The sequence below is a fragment of the Protopterus annectens genome, chromosome 9.part0, assembly GCF_019279795.1.
Source record: "Protopterus annectens isolate FY-2018-M chromosome 9.part0, PAN1.0, whole genome shotgun sequence".
Classification (NCBI taxonomy): domain Eukaryota; kingdom Metazoa; phylum Chordata; order Ceratodontiformes; family Protopteridae; genus Protopterus; species Protopterus annectens.
The window spans coordinates 1067448918-1067456104 of record NC_056743.1 but is presented as its reverse complement, the minus strand read 5'-3'; the positions used below and the strand labels follow the sequence as shown (position 1 = coordinate 1067456104).

General features: G+C 36.8%; 1 protein-coding gene across 2 annotated transcripts in view; it reads right to left on the bottom strand.

Moving 5' to 3' along the window:
• Positions 1-4153, bottom strand: part of LOC122811806 (calcitonin gene-related peptide type 1 receptor-like) — a 1193346-nt gene extending 1189193 nt beyond the window's left edge. Inside the window, exon 1 of one of the 2 annotated variants that reach the window (XM_044083884.1) lies at positions 4002-4153. The gene's annotated coding sequence lies outside the window, so the exon portion shown is untranslated. Of the gene's footprint in view, positions 1-2538; positions 2624-4001 lie in introns of those variants that run through there. The other variant, XM_044083886.1, reaches the window with a different exon arrangement.
• Between the last annotated feature and the right edge of the window lie 3034 nt (positions 4154-7187).

Genomic DNA, 7187 nt, shown 5'->3' with positions numbered 1-7187 from the left:
AAAAACCCAAACACCCCATACCATTCAGAGGTGATGGTCAGGTATCTGGGAACAGGCTAACATGCCAATCACGTGGGTCTGCCCTAAATCCTTTCCCCATAGGCAACTTGCAGATGTCTCTACAGCAGCTTTCAAGGAAATGCATGTGTGCTTCCACATATGTATTCCTAGCTAAGCAGTGTACCACTAACACAGCAGTCCTTCTATACACATTGCTCCTAGGCTCACACCTACTCTTGGTAGGTGTTGCCAAAACAGCGAGTTGAACCACCTCCCTACATTTAGGGTGGAAGAACCAGCCACAGCTGTGCACTCCTATCTTCCCACTTGTCCCCAACAGCTTCCATGCTGGAGAACAGGCTTAACCCCTCTCTGCAGCAAGGCTGGGCTGACATTGGCTTTTTTTGAAGAGTTAGAGAGGCATCTTAATGACCAGCTAAGCAACCACCAAAAAGACATAGTGGGCCTCCGTATGCAACATTTCCAAGATACAACGGCATTCTGTTTTTGTGTCCTTACTACAATAACATTGCAAATGACTATAAAATGGTGTCCTTAAGAAAGATTAGCTTAAATGACTGTTGTCATAAAATAAGCTGCCATATACATATTCATAAGTAATAAACAATAAATGAAGCATTTCAATGGTTATCACTCTCTCTTTTTTTGTACATATCACCATAGCAGAAACATTAAGTACAATCCATAAACTTTAATGCAACAGTTTCTTCTCAAGAAGTTAAACATCCTTTCTTTTATATTTTCTCTCTCATCAAGGAATCCTTTATTCTGCCTCTTGTGCCAGTCTACTGACAAAGCCTCAGTATGTTGCCTACACCTTTGTTTTACCAACCTGCAGTGTGTATTGGAAGACAACATTCTGTCTGTTGAATTTAGAGGAATTTTGAAAGTCTTAGTTTTTATGGCAACATAATATGGCAAATATTGGGAAACTGTAAAAGGCAGAAAAATAAATCAGGAATAAGAAAACAGGTCTTAATATGTATTTTATAAAAACAGAAGGGATGGGAAGAGCATAATAAGATATGCGGAGGACGCATCAAACTTTTGCATTCTTTATGTGTATGTACAAGAAGATATATCTGAGTCACATTTATATCATCCTTCTCCCACTGTCCGTGTCAACAGGCTCAGAGTTACCTACCCTGTTTTTATGGTCTCTTCTCTAAGATAGATTGGTTACCTTTCAAAAAAATAATGATAAAAGATGGACAACAATACAACAGTGCACAGGTGAAAGTTATTTCCTGAATCACTAGTGAAAAAATATTTCTTATTTCTGATAGAATCATAGGTAGTTCTAGGCATGCGGCCCAAAGGACCACTTAGGATCCTTGCTCAATTTCTCAAGAACACTGTCTGGTTAAATGACTTGCTCAGAATCGCACAGGAGGCAAATAGAGGCTTACTGAATCAAACACTGGACTAAAGTGAGTAACTTGTTAAAAGCTCATAGAGTTGATCCTCTGAATTTACTGCTGCAGATAACACACTAATTAATAAACAAGCACTGTTCAGCAGTAACACAATAAATTAATTAAAAAATCAGCTTTGTTAAAAGACAGCGGAAGGGGTAGTGGACCAGCAGACAAGTAACAAAATTACGCCATTATTTCCTTAAAATAGCAAAACGATTACTATTACCCACACAACATTTTAAGCAAAACTGAGTTTTAGAAGTAATTACCGTGATAACGTTTTTTTTAACATTCAGACATGATTTTTGTCTATTTAATAACTTAGGTAATGTAACCTATTTATAAGTATAATGAGGTTTTCCAGAATAGTACACTGGCAGTGGACAGATTTTACTGGACTTCAGAAGGATGAATGCATTTAGCCTATGGCTTCAGTACTTAGAGCATCACTTAACATGTTATAAAGTCACTTCATTATATGTCCATTTTCACTATATGAATGAATGTGCAAGTCTGGTCTGCAATTACAAAATCTACATTATGTAGTATCTGTTCTTTATAGGAGGTGTGTTGGTGTAATATAACCAAGACCTCCTGATGCAGCACAGCTTCTGGAAGCTCGACGATGCACATGTTGAAGCAGAACATTATTACCATGGTAAATGTACTTCTTCTAGTATTAGTAGTTACTTTGGTTTATTTTGTGGCTTGTTTTTTCATCAGACAATCCAAGCAACAGTGTTGTTTTCATAATTCCCTCTAATGCCAGAGAAGACACTTCTTGAAATTATAAATAATGAATAAAATATGGCTAATGTTTAAGACAACAAGAAATCTGCAACTGCAAATTAAAGAACTTGTTGCTAAAAGCAACGTGCAGCAACATTACAGGTTATACTGCAAATACTTTTCTTGCTTCTAGACATCTATATCATTTAGAAGGAGCCAAACATTGCGAACAACAACAACAGTTGATGTCTCATGTAATCCCCTAAAAATCTCACTATTCACTGATGTCACCCTAGTTAAACGCTTGGCTGCCACAGCTGATCAAACAGACTTCTGCTGCATTTGCATTTTGATGTTGTTTAGGACATACCTATTTCATTTTATCAGGCATTTATCTTTCTTCCTCCAAATTTTAATATGGTTCCTCTCAGAAGACTGAAGACACATTTTGTCGAATGCGTCTTGGTCGAACTTCAAATGTCGAAAATGCAAAATGACGAAGTGGCATATAAGCAAATTCTTTCCCTGGGAAAGAAGTTGCTTGGCCGCTAACGTCACTTTGCTGTTTGTGGCACTGTAGTGCGATCTCATAGTTGGTATATTTAAGTAGGGGGGTGTGGGGGTGAAGCCCCCCACTTTATGTAATGTTTGAATGTGGTTTTTTTTTTTTTTTTTGGTAACAGTGATTTTTTTCCCTGGGAAAAAATTGCTGTTCTGGTAGTTTGATGTGTTGTGAATTCGAAGTTTTGAGTTTGATATAACAACATTCGATCATTTGATCGCTCGTTGTTATAATATAGACCCTTTTAATAAATCACATGAAGTGGAACTGAAATTAAATGTTTGATGTAGCAGACTAAATTTTGAGTTTCAGTTTCATAATTTTGTTTACAAGTTAAGATATTTAAAATCAGAATTCCAAAAATCCTGGACTAAAAGAATGGGACTAAAATCTGACAAGACATCTCAAGGAATTTTGAACAGTTAAGAAAATGGAATCTTTAGGTTAAAGAAATGTTATTGTAAATAACACTTCAAGGCTCTTGGCACCTCTCTTTGTCACTTAGCACTAAGCTTTCTCCTAGTGAATGAGGCACTCAAAAAAATTAAAAGATCATCTCAGCTTTAGTGCATTAACAAAAATGTTTGCCAAAACTAACAATCTTATCACATTTTCAATGTCAAAAATCCATTTTTTAGAGTTATCAAATTCTATGTAATGGTTCAAGAAGTCAGCCAGCTCAGCTAAAACCAAAAAGGACATTATTAGTTGCATGCTTGAGCAGCCATTCTAGATCCTTGAATGGATTGAATAACCTTTATATGTGAATGTTCGTAGGCATTTATATAAAACTAATGCAGGAAGTGGAACTAAAGCACACATCTTAACAGAATGTTGCAAGAACTGTCACTTAAAAGATAATTGCAAAATGCTTACTCATGAAAGACAAGGCAGCAGTTGCAAAATATGGAGACATGTTTAATCATATTTTAGAGAAAATACCTTGTGGCTGTAAAGCTTTTTTATTTAATATAAAGAGTTTAAATGAATATCCTCAAGCTGTATATTTTCCTAAGCAGCTTTGCTTTTCTGTGTACTAAAGTCTAGCGATAAACAGAATATACTGTTTAGCACATGAAACAAATGTGTTTTTGTACAATTAAAATAACATTCATTGTAGTACTGTATTAATAATTAATAATTACCAATTGCATATATTATAAATACAAAGCAACCTAACAGAAAAGTTTGTAATAGGAAAAAGAATATATAGCAGTTTATTTTTAGGAAGAAACATCCAGTTATCAGGTAAGAGTATATAAAAAAATTACCTTTTTTCGCTATTGAAATAACACCAGCATTAATCCCACGGTGACTCAATGAAGGCAAATTTTCTTCAGCCTGGAATAGCTTCTGAAATGCTTATTTGCTACTAAATTAAAATCACAAAACATTTTCCATCAGGAGTTATGCCGAGCCTCCTTACAGGACCCCTGACCTTGTTACTTCATACTGTTTATTACAGTACAGGAAACCAGCTCAATAAAAAAAAAACGTTTTTGTTCTGTGCTCATTTATAGCACTTCCTAAGGAAACATTTTTTTCTATTCTTTTTGTCAGGAGGCAGAGTCTTTGTTATTCAAGTCTTGAAGAACACTTTTGTACTGTGACAAGTATGCAGTAGTAAAATATTTAAAGTTACAGTACATGGTAATAACTGATATGTTTTAATTTTTATTGAGTATAGTAATTTTATGGCAGTCTCCCCAATAATATCCTAGTTTCCTCATGTTAGATTAGTTCTGTCTGATCTGAAAGTGCTTAGCAAGTATAATCAAAGGAACCTACAAAATCAATGACAGACGTGCATAAAAAAAAGTCCTATAACCATTGGTTTGGTTTGGCAGTTCTGTACATAGCTAGGCATAAACATGCTGCATGTAATGTGTAATTACAGTGAAGTACTTGATGGGGGAGGAGACTGCCTTTGGAATAAACAGATATAGCCAGGTCCCATTGTATGAATGGATTGTAGATATGGTGGCTGCTTCAGACTCATGAAAACTACTGATGTAGAGAATGAATTTTCATAGTGTAACTACCAAATTTCTCATCAGCATAAATGCTTCTTCTGACTTTTCTTTATTGAGGTTCATTTGCATTTGTTGACTATCTGCTTAGTCAAATGATCTGCATCCTATTCATGCCATTTAGAAAGACAGCCAATCACAGTGTGGCATTCATGTATGCAGTAATTAGGGGATTTTCTGTTTGTAGCCTTAATACCCCCTCTGTGTGAAACACTTATACTTAGAGGAGGGTTATGAAATGAGAAGAGCATGGAGCTGTTACCTTCCACGAGTGACCTAACCCCTCACTTAGCTTCACCATCCCTACTCAAGCAGATGGCTACTGCTAGATCTTCAGTCTCCAGTGGAAATTTATTATTGGAAGACATGCCCCATGTCATGTTCATCAATCTCTCCCCAGTATAGATAAACAAGCAAGACACTGTCACTCCTCTCCCATCCTGGCTGTCTCTTCTGGTGCTCCAGTAGAAGACTCAAACCAGGGTCAGTTGAGCCATAGTCAGGGTTCTGTCTCTCTATGCTAGAGAGATAGTCAGATGTTCTGTTAATATTTTCACTGTTTACAGGTCTGTTGAGAACACTGCATGATCCATCAGTGTTCACTCTGGTGCAGGCATGGGTAATAGGTATGCTGTGATACACATAGCCACAATAATAGAAAACAATGAATATTAAGATGCTACTGATAGGCACAGCCAACACCAGGGCAGTCACACTGACAGCTGCCACATCACCCTATAGCATACTGTTCCCAGTACTACAGGTGGGGTGGAAACATCAGCATGTCTGTAAAGTAACAGCCCCACATATAACAGGGGGTATATCCTGACATAATTAGCATGAAGTTAGTTCCTCTGTATTTCCTCTCCTGTACTGCAAGGCCTTGTTGACGCAGCTAATCAGGCATATATGCCTACATGCTTACCAGGACTGCAGGAATGGATAGCAGCAACAGGCAGGCTCTAGTTTCATATAACTAGTAATGTACATACCTTCGCATCTGTTATGAACATTATTATCTAGCAACATGTCATAATTCCACTTTATGCACAGCTACTGTTTCCCACATCAAAGAATCATCAGAAGGATCACTGATATTTGGTATAATACCATATTAAGATTCAGCAGCCACAGTCATGAGGGCAGCCTCTAAGTGCGGCTTCATCATTTCTTTAAATGCTGTAACTATTAGCCCATGAGTATGCACTCCAGATGAATGTACACTACTGCTCTTCCTGGTCATTGTGCAACATTTTAGTAGCAATGCCATGGCAGATGTTTTGACAAACAAACTCTTTGGATTTGAGTGTCATATAGCTGATGTGTAGCACACCCTGTGTGCAGGTGGGGGGATCACAGGGGTGAATGGTGTGCTTTGTAGAGTGTGGTGACATATTGCTTACTATTGCAGCAACAGCACCTGGTTACATGCTATTAATGTGGTGATCACATATATGTTTAGACCCTTAGCACATGCTGAATTTACATCAAATATGCTGCTTATACACTAAGTGCTGAACTTGTCTTTCAAGTTGGGACAGATTCTACTATTCATTGAGGCTTATGAACACACACATCCCCACACCAAACAGCACTCACAGTAACAGACTTTAACATAACAGTTGCTCAATAAATGTGGTTCATATTCCGTAGGCATAGGTCTGCCTGGGATGTTGCCATGGTTGTCTGGGTTGTACGGACTGCACATCACAGTCCCATCCTTGTCATGTGCCTCCAATACTGCTATATGTGTTAGTGCAGGGTGCAAGGTACACAAGGTAAAACTATGAACTATTTAACACACAACAAATATTTACATGACTTGGCTGGACCACACTGCAGTGTTCCACCACATTCACGCAGATATTTAATTTACATATTTAGATGGACAAAACATACTTGTTTTTAAAAACTTTTATTAAATTATCACTTAAGACATACGCACACATTAATAGAAAAGAAAACATATATTAACATTTTTATTTTCATGCATCATACATCACATATGCTTTTTTTATTTCTTTATTTTTAACAATTATTATTCACTCCAACATTACATAAATAGTTCATCTCCTGCCATTCCTTAAGTCATGCTCCTCCTCCTGAATATTATTCTGCAGGTATTGCTCCCACAAATTCCATTTACTTCTATGCAACTTGCCTCTTCCATTTTCTAAAGATTCCACATCTAGTTCTTTTAACACCTTTATAATATTCAATGCTTTATTTATAGTTGGTTTAGATTTTGAATTCCATTTTCTAGTAACTGCTGTTTTGGCAGCCAATACCATTCAACTTAATAAGGCTTTACTATATATAGGCAATGTAGACCTTGTGTCTCAGCTCAGAAGAATAATTTCCCTTAGTTACAACCATTTGCTTCCCCAATATTTTTAACCGAGTACTCTGTAGGGAACTTTTAAAAGC